Source organism: Amblyomma mixtum, chromosome 3, assembly GCF_055824585.1.
Source record: "Amblyomma mixtum isolate Tamu chromosome 3, ASM5582458v1, whole genome shotgun sequence".
Classification (NCBI taxonomy): domain Eukaryota; kingdom Metazoa; phylum Arthropoda; class Arachnida; order Ixodida; family Ixodidae; genus Amblyomma; species Amblyomma mixtum.
Genome location: NC_143014.1, coordinates 361,222,910 through 361,240,133, shown reverse-complemented (window position 1 = coordinate 361,240,133; position 17,224 = coordinate 361,222,910). Strand labels below are relative to the sequence as shown.

At 48.8% G+C, this 17,224-nt stretch overlaps 2 pseudogenes; both read right to left on the bottom strand.

The window, feature by feature from the left end:
• Positions 1–294: 294 nt before the first annotated feature.
• LOC149356543 (uncharacterized) lies at positions 295–11,699 on the bottom strand (annotated as a pseudogene).
• A 1,809-nt stretch (positions 11,700–13,508) lies between these two features.
• Positions 13,509–15,398, bottom strand: LOC149356542 (uncharacterized; annotated as a pseudogene).
• Between the last annotated feature and the right edge of the window lie 1,826 nt (positions 15,399–17,224).

Genomic DNA, 17,224 nt, shown 5'->3' with positions numbered 1-17,224 from the left:
TGCCATATTTGACCGACTGTCACGCTTCGGGCATCCGCTCAGCAGAAATACGAGTTCCGAGTAGTGGACCCATCGTGGCACATAGATATCCTCTTGTCCGGCTCCTCATTTTTCGCTCGCTTTAACTTTCCGGTTTTCGCGCTGGAACGTCGAGCGCAGGTTTGAAAACCTCACCTTGACTGCTGCGGCTGCAAAAAATAAGGCATCACCTCTTTAAAAATCTTGAAAAACAATAGACACAATGATGGCCAGCACGACACCACACCTAATTTTGTTTATCCACAGTACTGCTAACTACAGGTTCCAGCTGTAGCAGAGTGGGGTCTGCACATTTACAACAATAGAAAAAAATAAGAAGGCTAAAAAAATCGTATCATGTGAAAAATACGACTCAGAAATGGTACGATAGAAGGCAAAACCGAACAATTACAATTGTAACCAGCTTGATAAATGTGCAAGACCAGCGCAAAAAACGCAACACACAGAATTAAACAGGGGCTACATGCGTCTGCTTTTTGCGTCCTGTGTCTACTTCAATGCATTCCGTATTTTGCGCTGCTGTTCCACGATGCATTGCCATTCCGGCCGGCTTTTTGCCCAATTGAAAAATAATTGGAGACGTGTCACCTTAAGTTCACATCAGTACAAATCACGCCACAATCTCGACAGATTCATCAACTTTGTTCCGCCCTGTCAGAGTAAAAAAATGCATAATTATACACATCATTCTTGCAATGAAACTGGAACTCAGTTAAATTATTCTGATTGCTATTTCATAGGGGGGGGATTACAGCGCTGCTTTCTTGTTCATCTCACGTTCAAAAGGAGCAGGACAGGTAACTCGCGCTCACCTGTGAAGTCCGGTCCCAATTTGGTAGCAATCTCTTGACAAGCAGACTCTTTCAAATCACGCCGATGGTATTTTGGGTCTGTGATATCCCATAAATATCGCCTCTCTTCAACCATCCCGGTAAGGTCACTTTCCTGGCGGCTGGAGAACGACGGCAGCATGTTTACGGGAGCAACTGGCACACTCGTCTGCTGTCGCGGCTCCTGCTCGAGTGGTTCTATCTCGCGCACAACCCCGTCAAGAAACTGCTAGTGCTCGCAGCCGAGGTAGGCTCTACACATGGCACAAGACATTCCTTTTGGCTCCCTACAAAGCCGCATTCGTCAGAAGTGTACGCTTGCTCACAAGAATGCGACGGGGATCGTAGGAAACGTGCTTCTCCACGGCGGTGGCATCCGCCAGCCGGTGGTGGCCACGGCAGCCACCCCGCCTGCATGCGCCCGCCTGCAAGACGCCGTACGCATGCGGTAGGCATGCGGTTGCTATCATGGGTCGCACAATGTCCCATAAAGCCATCTGCAGTGCAACATGGAGGCCCATGGCCACCGCCAGCAGGGCGATACAGGTTTTTTACAAAGAAGGCCGCATAGCCGACGCTCCACGCGGGCGTCCTACAAGGGCGACGTCCGTTGAAGAAGACCGTTTGATCATTGCTGCGGCGGTCGCTGACCCTTTCCTGACTTCTAGGGAAATTAAAGACGAGCTTGGGTTGTCTCATGTAAGCGTGTCAACCGTTAAAAGAAGGCTTCATGAATGCGGAATCCACAGCATGGTCGCGGCCCAGAAGACTCGTCTCGAACAGTCGCACAGGGAAGCTGGACAGGAGTTCGCTTCATCTTGCGAGTCATGGACACCAAACAACTGGCGTGCTGTGATTTTCACAGACCAAGCCACCTTTTACACCAAGTGGGACGTGTAGAAGAGATGTTGGCGGCCTGAAAGGTGTCGGTGAGCGCGGAATAATCCTTTTCAGCATAAGCTAAGCCCTGGCCATATGCCCCTTAATCTATTATCCACACCGGCAAAATAAAGAAATAATTTACGACACGATTCGCTATGGAATTTTATTATATTATTGTTTACTGTAGTTCTTAAAAAATGTTAGTTTTGAAATTTTTTCTTACTTTTGCTTGTTACAGTTACTGGCATAAGTCAAGATGCCAGCCAAATTCCAAGCTTCAGACATTGGCTTTGATCCAGGTATCAAGATTACTTTGGAGCTCTCAAATACCTACCATAACTGCCGGAGAAAGCAGCACATGACAGAAGGGTGCAGCCCATAGGCGACAATTTATCATGCTCTTGAACGTTTCTACCATTGTGAGCCGAACATTTCTGCCGATGGGTGCGTATAAATTTCAAAAGAACAAAATCAAGTGTCAAAACATGACTTTTCATGATGCTGTGAAGCGCTGCTAATCTACCGGGTTAAAAAACACGGCTTTATTGTTTAGCTTTCCGTGACGCGTTTTCTGCAACCAAGAAGACTGCGGTTCAAGTCGTAATCAGTAGTGCCTGTGCTGCCCGGTTGCAGTTAGCAGGATTCAGAGAAACCAGCGTTTATAATGCATTCAATTCTTCACTAGAAAAGTATACCATATAAGCATTTGGACATCATGTGCTGCCTAATCTGATCTATTTGCTTTTTCTTCGCACACTTTCAATGCATTCCAGTGAATACGAGCAATATGTATGGAACGTTCGTTCAAGCGGCCGTACCTCTGTGCATGTTTTGGGAGCAGTAAGCCAAGCTGGCCTCGGACCACTTTACCTATTCACGGATGGGATGACATCCGGGGCACACATGACTGTCTTGGGGACTGTTTTGGTGCCATATGTGCTTGATGGCCCTTTCCCTGATGGACTTTTCCTGCTGCAGAAGGATGGCGCACCGACACACACAGCCAAGTAGATGGACTAGGAATCATGGTGGTGGACTGGCCAGCAAGAAGCCCTGACCTCAACATAATCGAAAATGTGTGGGGTATCATTTATTTATTTATACAAAATACCTTTGCCGCCGCGGTGGCTCAGTGGCTATGGTGCTCGGCTGCTGACCCAAAAGACGCGGGTTCGATCCCGGCCGCGGCGGCTGGAATTTCTTTGGAGGAGAAATTCTAGAGGCCCGTGTACTGTGCGATGTCAGTGCACGTTAAAGAACCCCAGGTGGTCGAAATTTCCGGAGCCCTTCACTACGGCGTCTCTCATAGCCTTAGTCGCTTTGGGACGTTAAACCCCACAAAACCAAAACCAAACAAAATACCTTTACCAAAATGAGTTCCATCTAGTATGTCAGGCAGAGTGGCACTCGTATTTCTTATATTTTTAACATATTTCCAGACTTTCTTTGGGTTTATTTTTAGCCTTTGCCCAAGTCTGTTCAACTAAGCCCTTTTAGCCTTGCGTATTTCATTGGGTAGGTTCTTAGTTTGCTTTTCATCCCGGAATACAGAGTTAGCGCAGGCGTATCACAGTGTCGACGAAACAGGCGTTTACGTCTGTTAATCATAGCTCGCAACTCTCTATTCATCCAGTGCTTATCGCCACGGCGCTTAGCTGAAATGACGCGAAAAGTGTGCGTCAGGGATAAGATTTTAGTTTTAAAGAAGCTCCAGAAAGAATCTATATTCAGAGAAGATCCATGTGAAAGAAATTGAGGAAAAAACGCATCGAGCGCCTGCGATAAGGAACCGTAATTTCCCTTTTCATAAAAAAAAAACACTTTGCGTGGTTGAGACTGCTGGCACTTCATTGCAATACAAGACAATTTTGCTAGAACTACATCATTGTCGCTTATACCTGGCAGCGTTGTGACAGATTAGACTAGGCTGGCGTCACTGCTGAAAAGAAGGTCTAGCACATTGTCACTGGTAAAGCCAAGTCTCGTAGGGGTTTGAACGAAATGAAATAATGAGTGGGCATTGATCACCTCACGGAAAGCGCTACATAATAGGGATGTAGTGCGAATTACTGGTTGCAAAGAAGACCATTGTACGCTAGGTATATTAAAATCTCCGCCAAGAATAATGCATGTTGCCTTTAAAGCAATTAATGCGTTACTAAGTTGAAAAAATGGCTCTGCACTGGCAGAACCTGGAGGCCTATAAAAAGAACCAACTGCTAAGGAAGTACCATCTCTCAGCAGAATTCGGCACCAGACAGCTTCACAGAAGTTCTCAAGGTTGAGCGACGTACTTCTTAAACTGCTATGAACAAGTATGAACACACCACCTCCGCGTGCATTGCCATCCTACCTATACGCAGTATAGGTGGTAGGAAATATTTCGCTATCGCTTATGTTGCTGTCCAGCCATGACTCCGTTCCAATTACCACATGTGCATTTGTTATTTCCAGAAGCGAGTGAAATTGGTCAGTTTTATTTTTTAGACTACGGCAGTTAACGACACTGCAAACAAGTTCACTTTCAATAACTTTTCGAGGGTTAACTGAAGGGCTCGGTGATGGCTATTGCTCTACGCAAGTGATAGTGTCTGTTTCAATGTTGTACATGAAACTTTTATTGTTCAAGTGTAGTTTATTAAACCGCAGTTTCAGTTTTCCTCCGCGTTCTTTAGCAAAATGTATAAGTTTTTTCCTTTGTTGTCGAACTTTAGCCGAATAGTCCTCGCTTATCGCCCAGTTAGTATCCTATAGTTTTCCAGAATTTGGAAGGACACAGGTATTTTCATGATAGTTTCGAACATCTGCTCTTCCTGCTCAGCAGACAGAGGCCCTGGGGTTTGTTCTACGTCTCCCGCAAGCAAAAGCAGTGTCTGCGAAAAGTGTGCGTATCCTGAACAAATCGCGGTCACATCGTACAGAAGGTGAGACAGCATGCACACAGCCACTTTGGGATCCAGCGCCGGTTTTCTAAACGGTTTTCCCTTAACAGAAAGGTAGGAGTAACCAACCTGAGAAAGAACATGATGTAAGCGTCTGGCTGCCATGTCGGCGCCAGATCCCGGTTTGGCTGGGTGCGTCAGGCGTTTATATAGGTCACGCTTGTACAGTGGGCTCCAGGGTTGCTAGTCGATGAATTGTTCAAGCGCCGGTAGCGCTGCAAGGTCCAGCGGTGAAACGTCAGTCCAAAAAGCCAGTTCAGCAGGACGGACATGCTCGGTTACGGCGTCATCATTCAGCGCAGGCAAGTCGATACCGCGGCAGCATCGAAAATTGCCATCATCTGCAGGACCTGAGAAAGAACATGATGTAAGCGTCTGGCTGTCATGTCGGCGCCAGATCCCGGTTTGGCTGGGTGCGTCAAGGGTTTATATAGGTCACGCTTGTACAGAGGGCTCAAGGGTTGCCAGTCGATGAAGTGTTCAAGCGCCGGTAGCGCTTCAAGGTCCAGCGGTGAAACGTCAGTCCAAAAGCCACTTCAGCAGGACAGACATGCTCGGTTGCGGCGTCACCATTCAGCGGCAGGCAAGTCGATATCGCGGCCGCATCGAAAATTGCCATCATCTGCAGGACCTGAGAAAGAACATGATGTAAGTGTCTGGCTGTCATGTCGGCGCCAGATCCCCAGATCCAGGAGCCAGATGAAGAAGAGTTTGTCAAAAAAGGCTTGTCTTAGCACCGCGAGTTGGGGTCAACTTTGGGTAGTCATAAAGGAAGAATGGGAACGACTGCGGCTTTTTCCTTATCTCGTAGATTAGTTGTACTATTCGGTTCCAAAGAGAATCCGTTTCTTAAAAGAACGGCGAGGAGGTCCCATCTTTTACGGATGTCTTTTGTTTTTCTGAACAGAAAGGGTCGCCAAATTCTCGATAACATTTATTATTGTTATAATTCATGTTCTTTTGTATATTGGTTTCTTTTGCGTGTGTGAAGTTTATATTTCTGTGTTTTCTTTTGATATCACTAGTAAAAATTATTTCATTCGAATGCAGTAAACCATTGCAACATCACAATTTTCGGTAGGGAAGTTCTCCACCTGTTGCTTCTATTTATCATTCCTATGGCACATCCCCAATGTGGCATGCTAAGCAGTCATTAACCTGCGAGCCGAAAATGTTTTTTGCCTCGGAAATTCATCAGCCTCACAAACGATTAACTCAATGCAAAAAAAAAAACATTGCAACACTGTTATCTTTAGCATCTCTTCGACCTTGAAAATACAGTCTCAATAAATGTATACCCACATGCTTAAGGGGGTTATATCATGTGTCGCAGTTTGAAAGCTGTCAGCCTAATGCAGCATTTTTTTTCTGACTTCGTGAAAACGTATTCCATTCGTTAAGGCCGATTCGCACGACGGACCGTTCGCCCACGGCCCGCGCACTACGTGTGCATGCGTCAGCACATTGAGGGGAGGGCGGTCGGCGGCCATCCATCCATGCATCCAGCGCGCCTCTCAAAGTGCTGACGCATGCACACGTAGTGCGCGGGCCGCGGGCGAACGGTCCGCGCACTACGTGTGCATGCGTCAGCACTTTGAGGGGCGCGCTGCCGGCCGTGATAGGCCGCGGCCGGCAGCGCGCCTCTCAATGTGCTGACGCATGAATACGTAGTGCGCAGGCCGCGGGCGAACGGTCCGTCGTGTGAATCGGCCTTAACCAGACTGTTTCGGGGACGCATGCTTCCGGCGGTATCGCATAGCTCGAACGCGTTGCGCACCGCCAGCATTCTTGCCGTGTCACGTTCGCAGCTCAGCTGGCAGTGCTCGTCAAGTGATAAAAAGCCGGTGCTCATGACCCGCAGATCACGCAGGCCTGTATCTTGGCCGCCCGCGAACGCCACGGCGTCCACGCGCGTGGCGGTATCGGCCAACGAATCTCAAACCCGGTGATTGTCGGTATGCGTCGCAGGAGCAGTGCGGAGAATCCTTCAAGCCACTATAGACAAGTGTGATCGACTCCTCACTCTTAAACAAGTACCTTCAACGACACCTTTCGAAGCTGTGCCCGGAAGGTCTTCTCAAGCTCGACAGCTCAGGGACCCGCGTAAAGACCCTTTAGGAGGGACGGCAGGGTGTCAACTGTGTGATATCCGTGGACATCGGGGAATTCTATTCAATATCACAAGGGGAACTGTCCAGTGCCGTGCATGACGAGCTCGGCTTGCACGGAAGTGTAGCATTTCAGAACAGCTGTGGTGTCACCGTAGAGTACTTCCGTTAGCCGCCGCGGTGGCTCAGTGGCTATGGTGCTCGGCTGCTGACCCAAAAGACGCGGGTTCGATCCCGGCCGCGGCGGCTAGAATTTCTTTGGAGGAGAAATTCTAGAGGCCCGTGTACTGTGCGATGTCAGTGCACGTTAAAGAACCCCAGGTGGTCGAAATTTCCGGAGCCCTTCACTACGGCGTCTCTCATAGCCTTAGTCGCTTTGGGACGTTAAACCCCATAAACCAACCAACAGTACTTCCTTTAGCTACTGGCCGCTTACCTAGATTATACACTTGTGTGCTTTGAGGTATCTTCATTGGCTCGTGTTTTACCGTCTGCTATCGCACCAACTAGAAACAGCTCACTCGAGCGTAGTAAAAGTCGACCATTGTAGACGACTTTCTAGAATCTTTTCATTTATCGGAAACCTGTAGCTAAAAGCTGCACAGACAAACTTTTGATGTCGTTTAGCAATTGTGTGGAGCGATTGTGTTTTACTGTGGAAATTCCGAAAGACAAAACCCTTGAATTTTAAACTTACCAATTCTGTTTAGTAAGGCTGAGATCTGGGCGAGTTGGTATGCATTCATACTGGTGAACAGTTGATAGACAGCGCTTGTCTTGTTGTTGTCCCGCCTTTTTTGCGCTGTTCACCAGTATCAATTCTGTTTAGCCACGACCATCATGCATGCTGGGTATACATGCCGAATTCAACAGGAAAAAGGCGCAAAAGACGGACAAAAGAGACAAACACAACAGGACCAGGCGCTGGTCCTGTTGTGTTTGTCTCTTTTGTCCACGTCTTTTGCGCCTTTTTCCTCTTGAATCATGAACCAACTAGCCCAAACTAGAGTTCTTCTTGATACATGCCGAAGTCAAGAAAGTCACTTCTGCCTTTCCATTCGCAGCGCTCCAAGCTGATAAAGTGAGGTGCGGTGGCGCCTTGCTTCAAGTCAGCCTTGGCTGTCTTGTGAGCATATGATAGCTGCTTCTTTTGCCACATAGGTCGAGAAGCTGGTTAAATCCGGCTACCCGAAGGCTCTGGTGCAGGCTGTACCAGAACCGCTTTTAAAGAAGACCAAGTACTTTTATTCTGATCCATGCCAGCCGGAGCACCCATCCCAGAAGAACAAAAAGTGTGAGATTATGCCCTACCAACACAAAGTCTCGCATAATCTCACGAGAATTGCCTCAAAAGTATAGCGTAAAGCTAGTATTCTCTGCGCCGAGCAACCTGTCGCAGCTATGCAGATTTTTAGATGAAGGGCCACGTCGCCGTGCTGATTGCCAAAAGAAGCACTAACATGTGTATGTTACCTGCCGCACGAGTGTCGTCTTCCAGATACCACTCATCTGTGGTGGAGTCTACATCGGCCAGATCGGCCGGTGCATTAATGAACGCCTTTGGGACAGGCGGTGGTTCGAATCTAGCCCTCCATTGTAAGAAATGCGCAGGCTGCTCCCCTGCACTGCACAGAACTACTCTCGAAATACGCGAAAAAAAACAGCTTGAGCGAGAGATATTGGAAGCCTCGCTCATTTGCTGCATGGTGGAAAGTGCGTCAGTGGTACCTCAGTGACACTGCTACAGAAAGAGTTGCGTTTATGTGCAAGTAAGGTTAGTGGTTCGGCCACGCTCCTCATTGTCCCATCTAGTGGTATGCACACGTGGCATCAATCTTTGGCGATTACATTGCGCGTCATTGCTGTATGAGACTGCGCAGGCAGTCTTGTCAGCGTAGAAAAGGTTCAGAATCAACACAGTTTCGAGTATCGTTTGTCCCATCCAGTACTCTTGTTCTTAAGAACTATAGATTTGGCGAGTTAGTAACAATTCATGATGGTTCAAGACAGCAAACAAACAGGAGGGACTACCAGTAGGGGCATACAAAACTGAACTTGCAAGTGTGTTTTATTGGAAGTAAACACGTCAATCTAAGTTCTGACACAACTCACAAATGTTAAGTCCTGACGCGTGTACACTTGTTCGTTGTCTTTCAAGCGCCTGCTGCTGTCCCGAAAGACGCAGGTTCAATACGGGCGCGGCAGTGGAATATCGATGGAGGCGAAATTCTAGAGGCCCGTGTGCTGTGGGATGTCAGTGCACGTTAAAGAGCCCCACGTAGTCTAAAATTTCCGGAGCCCTTCACTACGGCGTCCCTCATGGGCTGGGTCACTTTAAAAAGCTAAACCCCGATAAATCAAACTTTCCGGGCGCTTTCAAACTTTAGGATGGTATATCGACTAGCACAGCAGACAACTTTCTTCCGCGTCTCTCATAGCCTTAGTCGCTTTGGGACGTTAAACCCCATAAACCAAACCAACTTTCTTCCCCAGACTAATTCTTGAATACAACAAACTGCCACATGGTATCTGTAGAAATAAAACCAGCGCAAACTGCGCGGCAGCATTTAGGGACGATGGTTGGCAGTGAACAGCGCGTTTATTCATGAGAACAGCGCTTAAATAGCCTCGCTTGCTGAGAGGGTACTGGCAGAAGACAGGGGGAATGCAGGATAAGTCCAATATGTGGAGTGCGCTCGCAGCAGCTTTGCTGGCGCCAAACCAAAGAATACAACATTTCTGCCCTTCTAAAATTGGAACCATTGTACTGGTTTCTTTGTCCTGGTCGAACGCCTGAGAATGCCCTGAAGGGTATCAGTAGGGCACTCCTTTGTAGCTGGAGCTGGAACCACGCCCTGGTCGTCGGCTGCCGGATGCTCAGGGCTTTGCTCTAGCTCCGACCCCGTAGACTCGGGTTGCAGACCAGCACTGGTCAACTTTCAGGATTACCGTCCGACTGCGCACTTGCCGTGGCCTCTACAGACGCAGTCCCTGGCGTATACTCCTGACGTGACGGATTTGGTCAACGTGGCGCCGCACTGCTCCCAGTGGCGTGTCCCTGCTACTAGTCTCGCCCCCGAAGTGGACTGTACACGCCCAGGCACCCTTCGTTGGCCGGCACAGTAATTCCGCATGTATACGCTGCTGCATGGCGAGATGGTCCAGTCGTCAATGTCCGCCAACGACTCCGCAGCTCTGGGTGGCAGGCATATGAGTCTAGACAGAAACGTAGCTGATAGCCGAGAAGCATCTCCGAGGGGGACCTTCCTTTTTTTTTTGGGGGGGGGGGGGGGGGGGCGGGAGGGGGGGTTCCGCCTGTAATTAAATAACAACCCCATGAGGCCATCTTCGACTTCCCGTCTCGCATTTTCCGCAATCCGTGCTTGATGGTCCGAGTCGCTCTTTCCGCTGCTGCATTAGATTGTGGATAAAAAGGCGCAGTACAGGTGCCCCGAAAGTAATACGGAGCACACGAGCGGTGGCTGAAATTGAAAAAACTGCAGGCCAGCGCGTTCTATCAGCAGATGCGCGGCAAAGAGCGAAGGGGGCGTCGGCACATCCGGCTGACCCATCTCAATAACATGATGCTCGCGTTATCGCCTCAACGAGCGAAGCTGCGCTGGTACCATCCCTGCCCGCCAGGGGCGCTTTCAATACCTCATGGTTTGTTGTTCGTCGGGACCGTGCAGAAATGTTTGCCATCGGCACCGTGCGCTTTATGCTTCGTCAGGAACTGCATTATCTTTGTCTGTGGAACAGCTGAAGTTCGTGCTACTCATGGCGACGAGTTTGTGCGCCGCCGAGTATAAGCCCTCGAGCACGTTTTGGCAATTTCGGTGAAAACTTTGCTTCGCTCTAGGGAACGCATGACAAAAAAAAAACAATAACATGGATGTGCTGTCCTTGATAAAAATAGGTGCTCAACGGCATAGCAAGTGGGCTAATAATTCAAGACCAGTTTCTTCAACACAAATTCACTTTCTTACACTGGAGAACAAAATGTTCAACAAATAAAGGTAGAAATGGGTGGCAGAAAGGAGACAGTTAAAAAAATAACCTCCAAAAGTGCAGTTTAATGCAACTGAACAGTCCCGTAACCGGTAAAGCCGCCATGCAGGTTGACGGCACAGGTCAAGCGCCGAAGACAATCGTACAAGGAGTCCACGTCTCTTTCGGAGGTTGTCCCACATCTTCTTGAAAGCCTGCCACCCAAAGGTCATCTGGACTCGTTCTGCGGCTGATACGAGGTAAATTGCTTTCCAACGTTCACCAAACGACCTCATCTATGTTCATATCGACGTCCTTTGGCGTGCACTTCAACAGCAGCAGAGCCCGTTCTTCTAGCAAGACTTTAATGATTCCCGCAATGTGGATGGGACTGCAGTCTTTCTTCTGGAAGAATACATCATCGTCCAAAGGGCCGTCCAAGTCATATTTGATGAGATAGTGGCCGAGCACGTCGCAGTCGCTGGCTTCCTTCATGCTGTCACCTTGATAATCGATGAGAAGAAGGCTAGGCACTTTTTGCAAGACACGCCCACACGCACATAAATATCAGCGAACGTTGTGTAAATTCCCATTCGACGAAAAATGCCGCCCCGAGTTCCACTAGATGTCAGACGCGAAATTGTTCTATGCGCGCAAAGTGTGCCGCAACGAGAAATATGCCGCAGGACTGGAAGCTCGATGACTGCAGTGAATCGTACAATACAACTTACAGGGATGAAGGTGGCAGCATTGGCGATGCTACACGTCCAGGTCGCGAGCGGTGCACTTCGGCTGAGGCTGACCAACTGATTGTCGCTGCAGCCGTTGCGGATCCTTTTCAGGGCGCAAAAGAAATTCGAGATGCCCTCGGTATAGACATCAGTCTGAGCACCATTCGGAACCATCTCCATGAAGCCGGATTAAGTGGATGTGGGGCGGCGCAGAAGCCGCATTTGACGGCAAGACAGGAGGCACAGCGCCTAGCATTTGCTCGCGCCCACGAGCAGTGGACTGTCAACGACTGGCGACAAATCATCTGTGCAGATGAATCGACTTTCTCTTCAAGATAGGACCAAAAGCGGTTTGTTTGGCGTTCATGCAATTGCAGGTATGTCTGAATAAGATTCATTTGTGTGAAGTAAAGAGCACAGCGGTATAAAGCGCAGTAAGTCATGGGCAAGTAAAAGTAGAAAATGACACTGTTATTCTTCGCTAGTCCTCTCGCAGCAATTATTTAAGTTCTGTAAGCCGAAAAGTATTTTTCTTTTTCTGCGGCCTGACAACCATGATTTTGAGTTAAAGGCGTTTTTTAATCACGCATTACGTAGGAGCTAATCAACGCATTATTTTTTCGCACGTAGGTACCTGCCCGACTTCACGACGCAAGTACTCAGCAGTGGTCGTTGTGCCGTGAGCGTCTGGGGAGCTGTCAGTGCAGAAGGCCACGTACCTTTTATTAGACTGCCATCAAAGTTTAAAGGGGCCAGCAACTGCGACGTTCTGGACCACTATCTTATCCCGTACGCGCTGGACGGGCCATTTAAAGATCGAGTGTTCCTCCTGCAGCACGACTATAGCCTCGTCCACACTGCGCGAGTGGAGAAAGCCTTGCTTGAAGAACGGGCTGATCAGATATTGGAGTGGACTCCAAAATGCGCCGACATTAACATCATTGAGAATGTTTGGGGGACTCTAAAAAATAATCTTTCTCGTATCACAGCACGCATCCAGATGAGCTCTGGGAGGCCGTCAAGACAGAGTGGGACAACCTTCGAGAACAACCCGGATACGTCGACTCTTTATACGAGTCCCTTCCTCGGCGCATGGTCCAAGTCATTAACGTGAGCGGGAGCTTCACCCGTCATTAAACTTCGAGGTTGCTTAAAAAGTGCCTCTGGAAGTTGTTTTTTTTTAATCGCCTCTGCCCTGTTGCCCGTTCGTCTTTGCATGTTTGCAAAATATAGCCGATAGGGGACGTCTAAATGAGAGACAAGCTCGTTTTTTGTTTGCCTTTTTTTTCTCCATTGTAAGAAAGCAAATTTGTGCCAATAGAAGTGATCCTTAATTAGTTCAGTTGCTATACTTTTCGCCCCGATCTTTACAATGAGAACAACGAAGGCAACACATGCATGTTGTTCTTTCTTTCATGCCCTTCCTTGAGCCAAGAAGAAGTTGACCACATTTTCCAAAGCGACGGACGAAGCGTCTGTATTCTATAGCTCGCGCACAAACTCGACGAACGCATCATGAGCTTGTTCATCACGATAAAAGCAGCACAAACTTCACGACTAACGCAGAAAGGGAAGGCGATCAGGGTTAGACGTTCCATTTCCATTTCCAGACGTTCCAGCGGATTGTAGAAGCCGTTTTCGCGTGCTTCATGGGCCCTGCTTCAATCCGCTTCGTGTGAGCATCTATCGCTACTAGTGTCATCTCGCCGGCTAGCGAGCGTGCAAAATCGATGAGGATCAGAGACCACTGATCAGCTGTTTTCGGCCATCTCGCTGGTGGGGCGGCGGTGGGCATGGACAGGTTTTCCATGAAGCTTCCGCATTGCGCCGACAAGTATTGAATGTCCCTGTCCAGCCCCCGCAACCAAAACAATGACCTTGCGACAGATTTTGTTGTCGAGGAACCCTGGTGTGCTCATGTAGGAGCTGCAATATCTTTGCGTGAGCTTTGCGCGGTATCTCTGTTGCTGCAGTAGATTAGAAGGTGAGCTAGCGATAGCTCCAGCTTGCGATAAAAAAAAATGGCAAGAAGACTCGCGCCAGTCCCTTAGTGGTGGGAGGCCACCCGTGCACGATAAAATTCGTGATTCTGTCCAACATCGGGTCCTTGGCAGTCAGCTCCTGCAATTCGTGAGTTGTCACTATGCCTTCCTCCAGGGTTTCCAATGAAAGGACGTATTCCGGCGGTTCACCCTCGGTCACCGGTTCCGTAGTCGGCGCTCGCACTCTGCTGGGGGCACCTGCTGTTAGTAGCTGATTCCCTTGCACGTACTGCAGCTTGTACTGATAGCCACCCAAAAATAGTGTCCACCGTTGAATTCGTGCGGCGGCCATCCGTGGCGTCTGGCGGTCATGCCTGAGCAGTCCCAGCAGTGGCTGATGATCAGTCACCAGCGTAAACTGGCGACCTAGAAGATAGTTACGAAAACGGGAAACGCCAAAGGGCTAGTGCTTCTCGCTCCAGCTGGAAGTAGTTTTTGCTCCGCTTTTGCTAGCGTTCTAGAGTGGAACCCAATTGGCCTGTTCATTTCCTTTTGAATGAAAAAGCACTGCGCCCAAGCCACAAGGAGATGCCTCACATTCTAGTTTCAGCTCCTTATTAGGATCAAAATGCACGAGAAGTTGTGCGTTCTTCAGGATTTCTTTTGCTCGCTCGAACGCCGACTGCTGCGGTTGTAGCCACTCTCAAAAGTCTCTTTCATCCACCATCTGGTACAACGGGCTCAGCACAGTCGACATATTTGGCAAGAACCGTGAGTAGTACGCGAGCATACCAAAGAACGAACGCAGCTCGCTCACGTTACTTGGGCGGGGGATTTGCATAAACGAGTCTGCGTTCTCTTCGGTGTAGGCCTTGACGATCGATACGATGCCCAAGGCAAGTGACCGAAGGCTGCCGGAACTTACATTTGTCGACCCTAAGGTTAACCCCATGCTCTCTCAACCGTTCCAACACATTCTTGAGCCGCTCCTCCTTAACACCTTTGCGTTCCGACACTACCACGTCGTCAAGGTAGGCTTGGACGCCTGGCAGCCCCGCGAGTACTGCGTCAATCTTCCTTTGGAAAATATCTGGGGCAGGAGTTATGCCAAACGGAAGTCGGTTGAAACGAAACAGTCCGCAGTGTGTGTTGATGACGCACAGTCCGCGTGACACTTCGTCAAGGGGGACTTACTTGTATTCGTCCTGCAAATCCGAGGTGCTGAAGTATTCACCACCATTTAAGCTTGCGAATATATCCTCAACAACTGGGAGTTAATAATGCTCCACATCACTAGCAGGGTTAAACGTTACTTTATAGTCGCCGCGTATGATTACGAAACCATCCTTCTTCAAAACAAGCTGTTTTCGGCCCATTCTGAATTTTGCAGTGTGGATAAGACCTCACGAGACACTAACCGAACAATCTCGCAAGCTACTTTATCATGGAGGGCGTAAGACAGTGATGTGGCATTACAGAATTTAGATGTAGCCGTTTCCTTGAGCTTTAGGCTGGCTGGTGGTCCTTTGATGAACCCCTGGTCTGCCAAAAAGACGTCCTCATACTCGGCGAGCAGTCTATTCACCATGTTGTCACCTGGGTTGTTTTACCTTGTAACGTTTGGCGCAGTGAGGTCATCAATCGGTACACACGTCTAGCCAAGGGCCGCAATCAAATCACGGCCACAAAGGCTTGGTCCTCGGCAATCAAGCACAATAAGTGGACAGGATACGGGCACATTTTTGTATCGCACCGAAAGTTTCATTTCCCCAAGCACCGGCCGTTCTCCCGTGTAACAAAGCTTTACTCGTGATTCCAAGCGCGGCCTCTGTGCGCGGTGTCGGTCGTAAACTTGCATTTATATGAAGCACATTGGAGATCACGTATCCACTTCCATGACCAGTTCTATTTCCGCCCACCAAAATGTGCGGCGTACTGGTGGTTCCAGGCCGTTTTTCCTTCCAGAAATCAACGACCAGACTTGTGCCTCGTCCATATTCTCTGTGCATGACGCAGTTCCAACAGCCAGAGCCTTTACACTCGCGGTTCGCCTTGCAGCAACTGCATCTGTTGCGGCTCTGCCGTATTTCTTTCTTAGGTGACCGCTTCGCCTGCAGCGTAAACACCGTGCATTAGCCCAGCGGCAGGCGTTGTCATTCTGCTTCGTGCTTCCACATCGTTGGCACTGTTGCACCGCGCCGTTGATATTGTTATCGCCGGACGATGAGTGATAACGAGATTGAACTCGGGAGCACCGTCAGTAGTTCTCCACTCATGTCTTTTGCACCGTTGTCGGCTGCTTCTGCTGCAGTTGTCATTGTTTCCACCTCCTCTAACGTTAAATCTTTCTTTGCCAGCAATTGTTTGCGTATGTTAGTTGAGCGTACGCCGCCAACAATCGGTCCCTCAGCATTCACCTTAGCGCATTTCCAAAGTTGCAGTTGTCTGCTATACGCCGTTTTCCAACCAGGGGTGCGATTACGTGTCGCCCTCAGTTTTTATCTCAACTTTGAGACTGTGACGTCATAATGACGACAACGCGAGACGCTGTCCGCGGAATTTTGGCAGCAGCGAAGGCAGCGGAAGCAAGGCGCTATAAGCTCGCTCTGTGCTGTTACAGGATACCAGCCACTGATACCAACCACCGAGGACCGAGCGAAAAGCCAGGAAGTGGTGACTAAGCACCAAACCCTCGACATCACGCCAGGACGTCACGCCCGCCAGAGGGAAGCCAGTTTTTGGACGCCTACAAAAGCAGCGGCACATCCAGTGGATCGTCATTTGGCAGCAGCGAAGGCAGCGGAAGCAAGACGCTATAAGCTCGCTCTGTGCTGTTACAGGTTAGGTTCCTTTACTTTGTAATTTGCCGTTTTTAGGCAAATCATTCTTATCGCTGCCTCTGCTGCTGCCATACCACTGTTTGTTTGCTTGTTGTAAACCTTCTTTTCACTTTGTGCAAGCGCTAATAATGCCTGATACAGCCGAGGAGCTTAGAAAAGAAATGCGGGACCTTAAATCTAATATGGAACGTGAATTTCGCAAGGAAATGAGAGAATTTCAAAAAAGTCTAGACTTCTTTAATGAGGAGCTCGAAGAAACGAAAAACAAACAAGCTCAGCTGTAAAGAGAAAACCAAGCTTTAAGGGAAGCCAATGAAAAGCTTACTGAGGAGTGTGATCTTCTGAGACAACAATGTTGCCAGTTTGAGCAGATAATTACAGCTGGAGAGCAGTATTCACGCAGGTGCAACCTAGAAATCAAGGGAATGCCTCAGCTGGAGAGTGAAAACCTTCCTAAAGCCCTCGAGCGAGTTGGGGAACTACTGAGCACGCCCATTACTGAAGGCGACATCGAAGTATGTCATCGGGTTCCTACGAAAAACAAAAACGAGCCATCTAACATTGTTGTTCAATTTAAGAGCCGCTCAAGACGTGACGAGGTGCTCCAGAAAGCAAAGAAAACGCGTATATCAACGGAATACTTTGGTCTCACGCCCAAGAAGCCTGTGTTCGTAAATGAGCACCTGTGCCCTGCTGTAAAACAGCTGCTCGGAGCTGCGGTTGCGAAAAAGAAATCTGCAAAGTGGAGTTATGTCTGGACGAGCGGTGGAAAAATACTGGCCAAGAAAACAGACACATCATCTGTACTCTACATTCGTACCGTTCACGATATTGAGAAGATGGCGTAAAAAGCGTCTTTTCATTTGCTGGTACTCCTTTCACA